The sequence below is a fragment of the Carettochelys insculpta genome, chromosome 5, assembly GCF_033958435.1.
Source record: "Carettochelys insculpta isolate YL-2023 chromosome 5, ASM3395843v1, whole genome shotgun sequence".
NCBI classification, from domain to species: Eukaryota; Metazoa; Chordata; order Testudines; family Carettochelyidae; genus Carettochelys; species Carettochelys insculpta.
In genome coordinates, this window is record NC_134141.1 from 101,493,050 (window position 1) to 101,508,383 (window position 15,334).

The following is a 15,334-nucleotide window of genomic DNA, read 5'->3' on the forward strand; positions in this document are numbered from 1 at the left end:
ATTAGACCAGACCCTGACCTTTCTAACACATAGCAAATATTGGTTTATTTAATGTTGCCTTGTTCAGGCAGAATAAGAACTTCTTGTGGTAAATCTCAAAATAAATCTTTTTGCTTTAAGAATATAGCCACTGTTACCGGCAGCTTTAAACCCAATTACAGTTATTAAAAGTTCAAATATTACAACAGAATGCTACCTCTCACTGAACTTTCTCACCCAGTTTCTTAGTCATAAGCTTCTAATGTGGAAGACTGGAAAAAAAAAGATTAAAAAAGCCATGGCTGGCATTTCTTCACATGAAAACTATTGCAATAGTTTTGTTTGCATGAAAATAAATATAAACTTAACCAGACCTGAAACCGCAACAGATACTCTTGACAATAGCTAAACTTTGAGTCAAGTTATTCTAATTCAATGCCAGGTTTTGCCTTCTGCACAGAATTATTAATAGCTGATCTGGGCTCTCTCACACTCTGCTTAGACAAGTAAGGTCCTCTCACATCAGGGTGTCCTCAGCTCCTTTCACATTTAGTTACAGTGCTTTTGTCTAAAGGTTTGACTATACCAATTCAGCCAGCCCAGCCTCAGCACTGACTTGGGATTATATTACAGCTAAATTATATTATGTGCTGTATCCTAAAACTATGGGAAATCTTCATAGCCTGCAATGGGAAGAGCCTTCAAAATCATTCAATGAGATTTCAAATCACTGTGGACAATTAAATCTATTCAAACATCCACATAGTGTAGCATTGGCCTTAGCACTCAGAGCAGTTTCATTGTCAGACTCGAACAGGTAGGAAGCATTAAACATATTAATGAATTTCTCTTTGGTGTTGCTTACTGTTCATGACTGCCCTCGTGGCTTAGAGTTGCAGAAAAGGCTTTCAAGGTGTAGAGCACTGTTCCCTCTAATCTTTTCCACCCATGTGAGGGTTTTTTCCAGCCACACGTGCACACCACTAGTAGAAATGAAACACCTAGCTGAGGCGGCTGTGCTGATCAGCTAGGTGTCATCTGAATCACTCCTCAGTGGCTACACAAGTGCACAGCTTATAGGCAACACTGTGTGCAGTTTGTTTCAGTGCTTGATGCAGGCAGTCTTGCTTTATGCACTGGATGGATCCAAATTTCTGAGCAATTTTTTCCCCAGCATTGTGTATTTTGTTCTGTCCTTAAGACATTTAAAACTAGAATAAACAAAGCATTAGAAAATTTCTTGCAGGGAACCGTCTGACTTTGAGATATTCCAATAACAGGGCTAATATAATCAGGGTTTCAGCTGAAGCTGCATCCCCTACTTTCACGTGTACAGCACAGCTAAGTTAACAAGGAGCAAAAATTTGTGCTCCAAGTCCTAAATATGGTTGGAGGTGAGAGGCGGGTGAAGTGTTGAACTGGGAAAAAAAAAGGAGGGCTGCGTCTCAGTGATGATCCCCACCACTGGGATTGATTTTGCTATTACGAAACTGGTGTAGTTACAGCCATGGCTTACACCACACTAATAACAGGAGGAATAGGATTACACCCAAAAGAAAGAGAAACACCCTCTGAGGTTTTTCTAACTCGCAGTAGTTATCTAAAACAGCCCACGGGTTGGTGGAATTCATTGGCTGTTATTTATCCTTATTTCTAAGAGCTGTTATCTATCCCTAAGAAGTGAGAGTTTTGAGTTTCAGGGGATAGGATTTAAGGGTTAATAGGAGAGTGTGACGTATAGATACAAACAAACAAACTGTCCTGTAGAACACGAGGTTCAGCGGACCACGCTTCCCAGCTGAGGCAGCTTGCTTTCAGAACTTCCCGGTCATTGGGTCAAAGCCCTTTCAGGGGTTCTGGGGCATCTTTGCCTCAGCCTTACATGTGACCCTTACAGGCTCATGAAACTAAAGACATACACACAGTAATACACATAGCTATGGCAGGGTACTAACAGGAAAACCAGAGATAAAAATGCAAATGCTAATTTTATTTACACAGCTGAGCAGGTACAGGAACAAAACAACAAAACACTGCATCTGGCTATCTAAGCTATACTGGTACAAATTTCTTCATAGTACCAATAGGCATTCATGCGCTACTCTGTTTAACTCATGAGCAGGCGGGAGGAGTGGTGAAGGGCGATCAGTCATTGTCGCAGACAGCGTCCAGTCTCTCCAGGATTCGTGAGTTCCTCCCCCTCCTTACGTTGTTGCCCCCCTTTATGGTCCTGCCGTTTGCTGGCTCCACCCAAGGCCTGACACATCATATCCTGGTTGTTTCTGTTTTTTTTTGCCTGCAGCCCCTCTCAGCCTCCCCTCCCCATTTTACACAACCATACATCTCATGCTTATTTTTTTCCTTTTAAGGTATGCAGCTGGCCCTCTGGGCTGCTAGGTCAGAGGCCATGGATCTTTCCTGTATAGGTTTTTCCTGTTTGCCGCTTTTACACGGGGGGTGAGGGGGTAGGCTGCAGATAGTGCAGTCTGCAAGCAATACACTAAATTCCATTGCTGACTGGTTTAGACTTTTGGTTCCTCAGTTCTTGGTGTGGGGTTAGAGGTTTAGCCTGGCTGTGCTGAGGCATATTTCCCTATAACAATTTAAAAGGGTCTCTGGACCCTGCCTCCACTCCCCGTACCTCACAGCGTTGTTCAAGTGCCCATGCAATTCACTCTGACATGCCCAAGCATAACTGTTCACTTAAGGGTCACCAGGTAATTTTACACAGTTAATACCACTGCAAGATGAGTAAATTTGTTAACCTGACCAAGAACATCAAGTATGATGTGCTACATGGAGGCCCTGAAGACAGCATAAGAACAGGTTAGATTCTCTGGGATAATCTAGAGATAATACCCTGCCCTTACATAAGTAGACAGAACTGGACTAGATGACCTCTCAGGGTCCTTTTCAATCCTATGATTATAGGTCATCAATAGGCCCTTTCAGTCACTACTGACATGAGCCATGTTTGAGCAGCTGACTCAGAGGTAAAAAGCTCCATTACATATTATTAATTTCCTGAAAGATCATCGCCTAATTTTCTATGTGATCTCTCTCTCCTCCACGTTACCAGTGAAGTAAAGACACTAATGGCAAAATACAAAAAGCAGAAAGTATAAAAATTATGACCAACACCTCTTCGAATGGTCTTGGCAGAGTGGCTGAGGAAGCACGTGCATTTACAAGTATTAAAGCAATGTTATACATGCATGTACAGGAAAACTCATAAAAATGCAAATGAATGAAGAGCTCAATGAAACAGACTATTAGCTGGCTCTGTTTGTACAGATTTGCAAGTGGAAAGGAAACTTGGCTATAACTATAATAAGTTTAGATGGTGCCAATGCTTGAAGCCCTCACGGTGCTTGAAGATCGGGATCTAAAATGAAAAAAAGAAAAAAGTAGTAAAGCAGAAGGCAACAGAAGTCAGCAAAGCCAGTAAGAGAACTGAAAATCCACCTCACCGCTGAGTGACAGATATACAGAGCTGCTTTTTCAAAAGTGGAGAGTGATTTTAAATACCTTACGTGGGGTGCCAAACTTAAGGCTTTTTAAAGGTGACTAATTGATGCTAAATATGCCCTGAGTTATGCTAATCAGCCCTTCTAGCGAGTCTCCAGTTGGTCACCCCAAAAAGTAACCAACTTACTAGTCACTTTTGGAAAATTTGACCACAAAACCCAAATCTCACAATTAAACATCTACATCAGTAGCCCAATAAACAAAGCACTTCAACATAAGCAAATGATACAGCCAAAGGTGCACTCTGCATTATACAGATGGAGAGGTGGGCGGGGGTGTTGCCCAGAGCAGTGATGGACTTGCACTGTGTCTACCGTCCTCTTTTCACGACATTGAAGAACAGTCAGGAGTTCAGATCCTCAGTAGCTCAGTTACCTCACAGAATGAAATCTGGTGTATTACTGTGAGTGCTGCGTCACACCACCACTTTCAGGAACTGCCTCTTCAGAAAGAGGGCATGGGAGAGAAAATGTCTCAGGGCACTTCCTGAAATCTGGGGGAGAAAAAGGCACTGTGATGAATGTTTTCAGGAGAACATTCTCCTGAGTGACTGTGATAGCTCTGGTAGAATATTTTAATTAAAAAGTGAAAATCACCCTGAATTTACACAACATTTACTCATCTGAAAACCCAAACCACCTGTTCTTTTACTCTGTTACATCCTTTTTTTGCTGAGATGCAAACAGATTGAAGAATCAGAACTGAGAACATTATTTTAGGTTGTTTTTCTGTTTACAAAGTTGTAGTCATTCTGATAGATGACAGAAAGAATACCATGCAATTCTGATGACTAGTTATACAACAGTGATGACTAGTTATACAACATGAGGAGCCAAAGCAAACAGTTAGTGAAGCACCCCCAGGATGAAATGATTTGTTTTACAATTCAACAAACGGTTGTATGGCAGGAAATCAGAAGTGGTCTGAATAATTTCCTAACCTAGTAATGCAGCTAAATCAGTAATAAATTTTATTACAAATGAAGAAGTTTGACTCATTCTCCTGAAAGGTGATCGAGCACATTCAGAAGAATAAAACTGCACCTTGCAAACAAGAGACAGCATGAGCTAGTGGATAAGGCACCTAGTTACTATTCTCTGCTCTGGCACTGGCCTGCTGAGTGACCTTTCTCTGTACCTCAGTTTTGTCAGCTGTAAAATAGCGATATTGAGGTTGACCTCCTCTATAAAATGCATTACAGTCCTCAGATGAAAAATGATAAATCAGAGGTATGTAATATTAAAAACAATTAAAATTTTGCCTACTTCTAAACAGTTTAGTTGAAATAAATGCAAAATGTAACTTGGCCAGATCGATTGAAAAACTGGGGTTAGGCCCATCTCTGCTAGAGGTATATTACCGTACTGACAATATCCCTGCAAACTCATCAGATTTCATGGGTGATGAATTTGTCTAGCTCCTGTGTTCAAATCTCTGTGCCAAGTGTCACTCTGGTATGAGGTAGGGGATGCAGGAGTGAAAAGGAGTGCCCTTTCTCGATGTGAACATGACTATGATGAATGAAGTACCTCAAGACAAGCTAAAACGCATGCTCAAAAGCGCTATTCACCACTAATCAAGCAGCAGGTCAGCTCACCCTTTGCAGACACATGAACAGAGTTTTTGTAAAGGCTATATTAAAGAATACTTTCTATTGTGAAACTACCCCCATGCTGCCTTGGTCAGGCTGCAGGCTGGGATGGCCATCTGCAGTCCAGGGCTAGCCCTCTAGAGCCTTTCTTTCCCCCCACCACACCACCACCTGCAAGCTAGTGGGAAGAGGGGAAGCTGAAAGCTTGGGCCATTCCCAAAGCCTTGCTCCCTGCTCTCTGGACCTCCAGCAAAGTGTGTGAGGGAGCAGCTGGAGACCAGGGCCAGGCTATGAGATTTGCCCCATCCCAGGACCAGCTGCAGGCTGGGTCTGCTTGTGGACAAGCTGGTGGCCAGGGATGGTCCGTACATCTCTCCCCACTACTCCCAAGAGGGGCTCCTGGCCACAGAGTGCAACCCCAGCCACTCAGAAGGAACCGCCGCCATAGCAGTCTTACTCTTTCTGCCCTGGGCTTCCTTCCCTGAGTCCTGCACCCCTATCTCCTGCCCTCAGCTCCCCTACACACCAAACCCTGTGCTCTGAACCCCTCCCCATCCGCCCTCACTCCAGCACCCTCCACCTCCTGCCTTGAATCCCCAATCCTCCCAGTTCCCTGCCCACACTCCCTCACCCACTCTGAGCCCCCCACCTCTACCCTGGCTCCAGCAACCCATCCCATTCTCCTGCTCTGAGCCCGCCGCTCACACCTCCCAATATTTGTAAGGCTATATGGGCACAACTTGGAAGGTAAGTGTAATAATCTACCTAGATGTGGCACAGAGTCTCATTGATAGATATCAATGCATTTTACATTTTTTTCCAGTAAGATGTCCCAAGGGAAAGAGGAACAATAGACATGCTGTATGAAGGCTGTGATGACAGCAGTGGAGCTACACTTCCTGTACAAGTTATACTTAGATTACCTCTTCAAATGGAAATATTGAGTGCTGTCAGTATGAATGTCCACTATCTACCAAGCACTGCACAAACAGTAATTTAGCCTCCCAGAATAACAACCCTGGGAGGTTACCTCTCTTTGACAAATGGGGTAACAGGTTAAGTGATTAGTACAAATGTACTCAATAAGTGAGTGATACATCTGGAATTAGAACTCCCAGCTCCAGACTTATTCCTCTCAACTATATTGCCTCTCAAAAGAGAAGACATGCTTGTCATGCACTCAAGAGATAGAAACCCTGAGTCCCGATCCTACAGCAGTGATGTTAATGGGAGCAGTTACAGGCCCTGACAGATTATAGTGTTTGGTATAGCTAAGATGAAAGCAGTTATCACAAGAGATATCCAGAAAGAGAGCTGATGGGGGCTTAAGTATTTCAGAATGGAATCTGTATATCCTTGTTAGTTCCAGTTATTAAAAAAAAGCCCACCAAACTATTCCAATTTAACTTATCTGTCCCCAAGACCTAAAATGTATCCAACCATTGACATCACAGCTAGAGAGCGAGTGTAATTAGATCTTGTGTCAAACCACACCTAAAAAACAAGATAGATGAAAAGAAACAGTTCAGATTAAACTGGGTATGCCTCAAACAAATTCAGAAAATGCCTACAAGGGCACAGGCACTAAAGCTGGTTGTTTATACTAATTCACGTTACAGTTCACCATTTTAATTTTGATTTGTTACTCATGAATCTTGGTCTTTTGCCCATGGATTTTTTATCATCAGACACAAAATATATCATATGCAGCTCTTGGACATCAAAGGGATAATGATTCAGTTATGTACCTATAAACTAGGACTGGGGAACCTTTTTTGAGTTGGGGCCACACAAAAGTGAGGAAAAAAAACCAAAAAACCAAAACCCACCAATACCAACCCTCATTGAAGTGGTTCCCAACTGAGCAACCTCACTCCCTTTGCTCTCCAGCCACTTGGGTGGTGGGAACAGAGGGAAACCAAAGTTCAGGGCTTCCCTCAGGCCAGTTAACTCTTCTGGGGGACAGTGGGTAGTAGATTTTGTGGGCCCCTGCTAGGCTCTGAGTTGGTGCCAAAAATGAGGGATTAAATGTATAGGAGGGGGCTGCTGAGGAATGGGAGAGTGGGGTGCAGGTAGGAGGGAGGGTGAAGAAGGAATCGTGATGATGCAGAGTTGGAGCAGGAAGCGGGGGGCAGGCAGGGCCTGGAAGTTCTGGGTAGGATGGGAGTGCAGGAACTGGTTAGGGCTGGGGGTCTTGGCAGGAGGTAGGGAAAAAATGCAGGGGCTTGATATTAATGGCTTGTAGCAAGATCCTTAATACAGTTTCCTTTGTGACACTTAATTCTGATTTTCGTGTCAGTAAGTATTACCTAGGAAGTCTATGATTTAATATGTGTTGATAATATTTAAATCATACAGTATTTTCTTCATACTAATGACTCCTAGTCTGTTATTCAAATGCATTTTGGGGTATTACTTAAATATGTATGTCAATGGAAGACTACAATGAACTAAAAATAATCTAAACTTTCAATATAATATGTGAATTACTGGAACTGTAGTTTTAAAGAAACACAGACTTGAATGTTTACTGAATGTTGAATATAAAATAGCTCGATAACATAACTTGTTCTCAATCTGAAAAACAAAACCAAAGGATAAGAAGTGTTTGTCTCATGAGTAAGAGAAATATATTGGTTACTAAAGTTTTCAATTAACTTGTGCTGCTGGGCCTACTTGGATGAAAAGCTGGTGTTTTAAAATGGCAAACACTGAATTTATTCTTGGTTTTTATTAAATTAAGACTAAATACACGGAGTCCTTTTCACGTGCTGTTCCATCTGCACCCTCTACCCCTCCCTTTGTTGGATGTGGGCTTGCAGTTAAGACTACCACCAGCAAAAGGCTCACATTGCCAACTCTAATTAAAAGCTTTACATACCATTTCACAATAGATTTCTGATGAGAATTCTTTCTTGAACATGGACAGTTGGAACAAGGAAAATAATCAAAGCTTTCTAAAACATATAGCCACTTCCAGGAACCTCACAAAAAAAGCACAGGTAGGAAGCCTGCCTTAGCCCTCAGCAGGGGAGGCATTGTTGGGGGGATGAGGGAGAGGAGGGAATTGTTCTTTGGGGCCTGAAAACACTACTTTGGATACTCTGATTTAACCCAAGGTTGGATGTGTCCCCCTGCTCAGCTGGTGCCCTCTGTATATCCCTAAAGAGTCACCCTGATATCATGGCCTCATGATGCCACTCTAGCAGTGTAGACTCCAGAGGTCAAGCACAGTCCTGGGGTCTCAAAAGCAGCTGTGACATCCTCAAGAGGGCAGGGAACTGGGTTACAGCCAGTACCAGTAACTACAAGGCCCTCCTGCAGCAGGGGAAAGTAAGTTCTCTCAGTAATAAAATGTGAGGGAAACCTGAATTGCTCCATTTGTCCTAGGACAAGTGGAGGTTTTCAGGAGGGGTTTCTGGAACACTGAGTGCTGGCCAAACTCTGCTCCCACTGAGGTCTTACAGCTACTTCATTGGGAGCAGAGTTTGGCCAACATGAGTGCTTTTGAAAGCTCTCCTAGGTTAACATGTATGTGACAGGAATTCAGCAAGCAAAGAGCTACATTTTACAAATAAGAAGTGTCAATTTTCCCATTTCTCAGAGGGAAAACTGAGGCTCGGCAGTGACATCATCGATGAGGGTTTTGTGGAAGGTCAGAGACAAGCCTGTAGAGCAGCTATATTTCCCAGAGCTGTTTCAAACCTGTATTTACCAAAAGTTAGCTGGATGGTTTTTATTGCTATGGAGAATCTGTTCTTGGGGAATGTAATAAATGAGTCCAGCAGAGGCAGAAATTGCCCAGAGATTTCTTAAACATGCCGTCAGGTTATCCAGTAGCTGCCTCATACTTTCTCTAGTCTATATGTAATGAATAGTTTGAAAGAAGAAATGTCTTCCACCCACTATCACCTATTTAACCACCTGAAAATGCTTATTCTTGCAGTTAGATTAATTTATTATGGATGTCTCTAGGAACTGACTGTCACTAACCTAGGAAAGAATTTAGCTCCCTGGGCTCAGTTTGGGAGATATGTGATCACTAAGGGCCCTCTGTGAATTGTGCCAATTGTCAATGGGGCCAATGGCCCTCATGTGTGAGAAGTGCCTCTCACAACACAGAGCACTGTTTAGTTGCCAGCCCCAGAATCTTCCAGCTTCCTTTTGATGGCAGCTTCAGAGCTCTTTAACTCATCAAATCTTATAATAATAAAAGGCTATTAGGATCATGTCTTTGGACAGACAGTGTTTAATTTTGCAAGAGTAACCAAGATTCTTTAAGCCACCTTCTCAGGAACTGGATTTGTCTGGAAAAATGGTGACAAAAAAGAGGAACTGTCTACGCAGAGAAGAGAATCTTCTTTTATGATTGTAAAAGAACAAATAAGCTATAAATGAATTTAATGGGTATATAAGGGATGGACTAACTCACGCAGTGAAGCTAAAGTCACAAAGGTGAAGGATGGGATGCATTACTAAAATGTTGTGAATATGAGGAAAACCAGCAGCTGCCAAATGCATTTCTCCTGGGGGTGTAGATTGTTAACATAAACTTCCAACAGCTCTAGTAATGCCATTCAAGAGAAGTTCAGAATGTATTGGAATACTCATTGCTCAGCAACAGCACAAAGCTGCATCTCTGAACAGTGTGTGACTAACAGATGATTTTTGCTAAGATGAAATCTCAAGGTCCACATAACCACAGTCACTGGTAAATTTCTCATTTATAAAACAGATTCAGTTTATCTCCAGTCTGGTTTGACTAAATCCTGGGGCCATATATTCTACATCCATACGTTGGCTGCAGAGGCTGCTCACCCTTTATCCACAGAGAGGAGGGAAGTTATCCCACACAGCAAGCCTTCCTTCCCCTCATGGCCTCATCCAAAGCCCACTGAATTTAAAAAACCACAGACTAACATTGACTTCACTGAGTTTAAAAAACATCATACCTCTGAAAGGAAACTGTATCTTACCACTGTTAGTTGCAAAGAAAAAAGTAATAATGTTAGAACTCATCAGTGCAGAATCTAAGACAAGGACAAAGTGGAAACTAAAATGAAAGTTCCAGTGGATCCTTTTAGGTAGTGTACTGTTTCCTCAGGAAACTAGGGGAGACACCTTCCAGAATAGCTACCTAAGCAGCAGTGTTTTAAAACTACCACAATTAAGGTTGTTAATTAACTGTGTGTCAGAAAGGGATCTTAATAGGGCAGAAGATCCAGCCACAAGGAAGCATAAAACACAGGGGCTGTTGTAAATCTCCCCGGTGGGACATAGACAAGTTAAGAGACCTCCAGGATGAGCATTTTGAAAATATAAACTGTGAAATCCTACCCAGTAAAGTCACTGGAAATTTTTCTCTGAACTTCTGCAGGGCCAGGATTGCAACTCCACTGTACTTAACGGAATAGTTTGTCTTCTGCTTGCTTGGTAAGACTGGCAGAAATCAGACCTAGCACAGGCTGCAGCTATACAAGCCATGGCTGCAGCAGTATCTAGCGCAGGCCTGATGGCGCACGACTACCCCCTGACTCTGATTTTGACAACTACCGTGCGGAACAGAGAGAAAAAACACAGCAGTGAGAAAAGAGGTTTCCTGAACACTGAGGAAAACCCAGTCTTCTCTGCTAATAGTAGGTTGTCCCTTTTTTGTTTTTTTACCTTGTCTTTTCTGTTGTTGCCTTTCCAGCATAAGGCAGATATAGGTAAAGAAAATACGATAGATGAGCTCAATTCTCCAACACCGTCTGCGCAGAGGAAACCTGAGGTTATGTAACCTTTTGCCCCCTACACTTTCTAGTCTTCTGCTAGTCACCCACTTCTGTTAGAACACTGCCCTGCAGAGGGGTTGGCTTCAGTGTTCATGACCCAGAATGCTTTGCAGCATTCTCTCTGAATCATCTTTGTTTAAGTTGTTCTGGGGAAACTTGGGTAGCCTACCACCCGTTAGATGCTGCCGTCCTTCTCTGTTTAGCACAAGCTCAGCTTTCATCACAGAATCTAATCAGCCTCATGCCCATCGGCTCCCCTGTGATTAGTCTAAGTGCTTGTTTGTTCCAGATTTGTAGCCTACAGCAGAAAACTGAGCAAATCAGCTTTCTGGGGGAGCATGTACACAGCGTGACAATTTCAAGTGGCAGAGATTTAGCTTTATCGGCAGCGTGTTGTTTAATTTGGTTAAAATCCTATATTAAAAGGTTGTTCTGAGTGTTGCTGTCAACTTTTCAAATTGGAACTCAAAAAGACCCAAAACACCGAAATAAAAATGCAAGTAACCCCTTTATTTAATTTGTCCAAGTTCTCTATCAAAAGCAGCTCCTCTGAAGCAGATCTGGAAACTATAGACAGGGAGTTCTGCCATAATGTCTGCAGTCTTTTACGCACTTGAGATAACAAACACGAATTTATTTAACAAATATTTCTACTTGATGACAGATCTGAGTTGCTGAAGGTAGCCACAGCTGCTATGTTGTAGTAAATGCAGTATAAATTATCAAATGCAAGCTTGAATGCTTCTCTGTCAGTAGCTAATAATCTTGTCCTCCTAAGCAAAATTAAGGAGAAGGGTTCTAAATATTTTTGAATTCGAGCCACTTCAGGCTATTTAAAATGTCCCTTATCTCCAAGGCAATGTGAGGAGCTAGGTGGTTAGATATTTTTATCCCCATTTTAAAAATTGTGAAGTGGAAACAGATCAATGTCTGGCCCAGGGTTACACACTGAACCAGATTTCTCCTTCCTCCACCATCCAAGATGTTTACACTCACATGACACAGAAAGGCTGGAAAACATATTTAACACTAAGAAGCCACAGCTCAGGGTGGCACAGAGCTGTGAGAGTTAATGGAGTCCTCCTCACCTACCTGAGGGATAGTCACCAAACTGTATATACACTGAAAGGAACTAGAGCACGAGTGAGCGGCAGGACTTAGGCAGAGGAGAACACCTCATGCATTCTAGTACCATAGGCTGAGTGCCTGTGGAGGACAACATACCCTGGCCCTCAAAGGACCAATGTTATGGAACAGCCATTCCTACAGAACATTGAGAAGAGGGACACACATCAAAACTGAAAGCTGTAATGGAGAGAACAGTAAGGTCTACAAATGGCTGACAGAAATATGCAAAATATTCATCTTTGTCATTATGCTTCTCCCATTCAGCCATACGTAGTCCATTTTTCTGCCCAGCTGTAAGCTCCCATGAACATTGGGTGGTCTGGAAATATGCCTGTATCTCAGTTCCAGAAATAGACTTCCATTCTAGCAAATGATGACTCAGTGCCTCTCATTCCTCAGGACGCTTAAGTACTTTGCAAGGTGTACATTAATTTTTTTTTCATTTCATCCAACACCCAACCCCTTTGGGGGTTGCAAATATTTGACAGCATGCAGCAACTATACACAAGAGCAAAATGGAGCATGCTGCACCCACTTAAAATATTAGGGAGAATGCTCAGCAGAAAGACTGTGGTTTCCCGGAGAAAAATTTGGACAGAACACACAGCTTAACACCTTGCTACTGCAAAATATAGCACTGGCTGTTTAATGACCACAAGCCATTAGGGACTTCGTTTTTGCCTTTCAAGTTCCCTAGATGACAGACAGTGCATCAAGCACCACAGAGCTCCTACAACACCAGGCAGAACAATGTGTGCCATAAATTGGATCACCAGCATCACTCCCTATAACCCCTAGGTTTTTTGTGGAGATTTCCATCCAAGTACTGCCCAGGATGCGCACTGCTTAGCTTCTGGATTGAGGCAAGAGCAAAACCAGAGATAACAACAACAACAAAGCTAACGTCAATACTGTTTTTCTTAATTATATCAATAGTGTTAATTCATATGGCAGGTATATTTTTAATATCACTACATGAATTTCCCTACGAAACTTCTATCTTTCTCTCTGTTCCACCAATAGCCATAAAAAGCGTTTATTCCAACCAATACAGGAGTTAAAATATTGACCTGCTTCAGGCTACTACTAACATCATTCACCCCAGTATCAGTTGCCAAGGGAACGAACAAATTGAATCAGCTGTAAACAGAGTAATCAACTTCAGTTATTTTCCGCTGCCATCAACGTATGAGGCTGAAAAATCCTTTTATCTCAGTTTTAGGGAAGGAGCTGTTTTTCTTCCACTCCCCCCCAACCCCCCCAGTTGCTTGATGACTATAGTTTTTGCATCACGGAAAACAATTTCCACAGTATTAAACAATAGGGGTTGACAGGAGTTGGGGGTAGAGCCCCAGCTGTTAAGTGCTGAGCTTCTTCACATCCATCAGTTTGAAGTTAACACACAGTCTTTTCGGTTAGAAAGTAACGGTTGGCTGAGAAACGTCACACGAGCGCAAGAAAGCAGCTTCAGTGTTGAGAAGCAGCAGAGGTAAGGAACAGCATGGTAAAGTGGAGAAGAATGGGGGAGTGTCAGGGCTGGAAAGTTGAAAAATGCCTCTCTGCTGAGCAGAGACTCCCTGGTTGAACCAAATAGTGGCTAGGAAGTATGGTCATTTTAATAGTTCCCTCTCTAGGCAGCATTGCCTCCAACTCAAATGGTCCAAAAATTCCCCATGTACACCCGTAGAATCATGCTTGCCCAGAAGCCTTGAGAAAGGGAATCCTGCTCATGCCTGGACCATGGACAGCAGATCTACTTAAGTTCAGGCACTGAATCAAAGGAAAGATAGCTATTGAGTGATGGCAGAATCATAACACCACAGATGCAGACATATGGGGCCTGATTCTGCTGTTAGATATCACTGAAAAATCAGATGCAACTTCAATGAAATCAATGGAGTCACACATACACATAAGTGAGAGATTGACTCAGGTGCTCATCTGTATGCTGGTAGACTGTAGATGGGAGAAAGGCACAGGTTAAATTAAACAGCTTGTTCAAAGTGATAGAGAAAGCCCGTGGTTAAGCCACAAAGAGAACCTCGGTCTCAAATGTCCATTCTCCTCCCTGATCAGAATTAGGCCTCAATCTTTTAGCTGCTTGTACATTCTATGTACTTCAGGTGGCATATTGTGCTAGCCTAGACCTTACTCCATAAAAGGCTCCAAACACCAACTGATGTTACAGCCTGCATACGTACCACTAAAAATACCAAGCACGCCCAGTAAGTCTCTTATGCGTTAGCAGTCACATTTCCTTATCACTAGCATTCTGTCTTTTGACCAGATGTATTTTCTCTTTGGCCCTCATACCCATCAATTTAATATTTGGATCAGCAAGAGTAGAGGGAACCAACTGTAGGAGATAGATGTTTTTTTGAGACCTTGAAGTTTTGTATGGTAGAGAAGCAAAACTTATCAACAAAACTAAGAATAAACTCTCCTCAGTTCATTGTTATTAGTACCATAGCCACAGCGGTGTGCCAGGCACCTCCCAAAACAAAAAAGTACTCCTTGCCCTTGTAGCAGCCTGCAAGGAACCTGGAGAGAGGATACCAAATGACGGGACAGAAGAGTCTGGAAGATGCATCAGAACATCAGCCAGTGCACCATGTCTGGAAGGCTACTGCAGCTGCTCAGGTTTAAGAAAGAGAATCATTCATAGAAACATGGAGCCCTCTTCACTCATTATCTCCATAGATGTTGATGATATGTCCTGAAGAGATTGCAACACAGAATTTAAACATAACTAATGAGAGACAGTTACAATGAGGAAGATTGAACAACGTTACAGGAGCAACTCATGGGAGGATGATCATTAGTTCATACACACTTCCCTGTGAGCTTTATTTTTTGTTTGTAATGTCTGAAATTAACTAGTTCCATTTTTGTAAGGTTAGTATCAGGCTATATCTACACGACAGCCGAAACTTGAAATAAGCTACACAATTTGCACTATGCAAATGTTGAAATTAAGTGCTGTTTTGAGGCATCCCTTACTCCTGCAACAAGGTATACAGGAATGCCAAAACAGTGTGCTCGCTAGGGCAGAAAAATATTTCAGAATAATGGGCAAGTTTAAAAAACACAGAGTATTGAAGGATCCTGAAATAGCTCTGCCATGTAGACATTGCCTTACTGACTAGGAAGACTGGTTTCAAGATAAACCTTTCATTAAGAAGGGAACATATATACTGTGATAACTAACAAAGCTTCATACTATTTACTAGCTGTAGCCTGTAACTGTTTATCCTCAGAGTCTTTCTTTTTCTGCTCCACTGTGCAGTACCTCACAAGAGGGGGCAGCTGGCTTCTGCAGTGTTACTGAGCATGC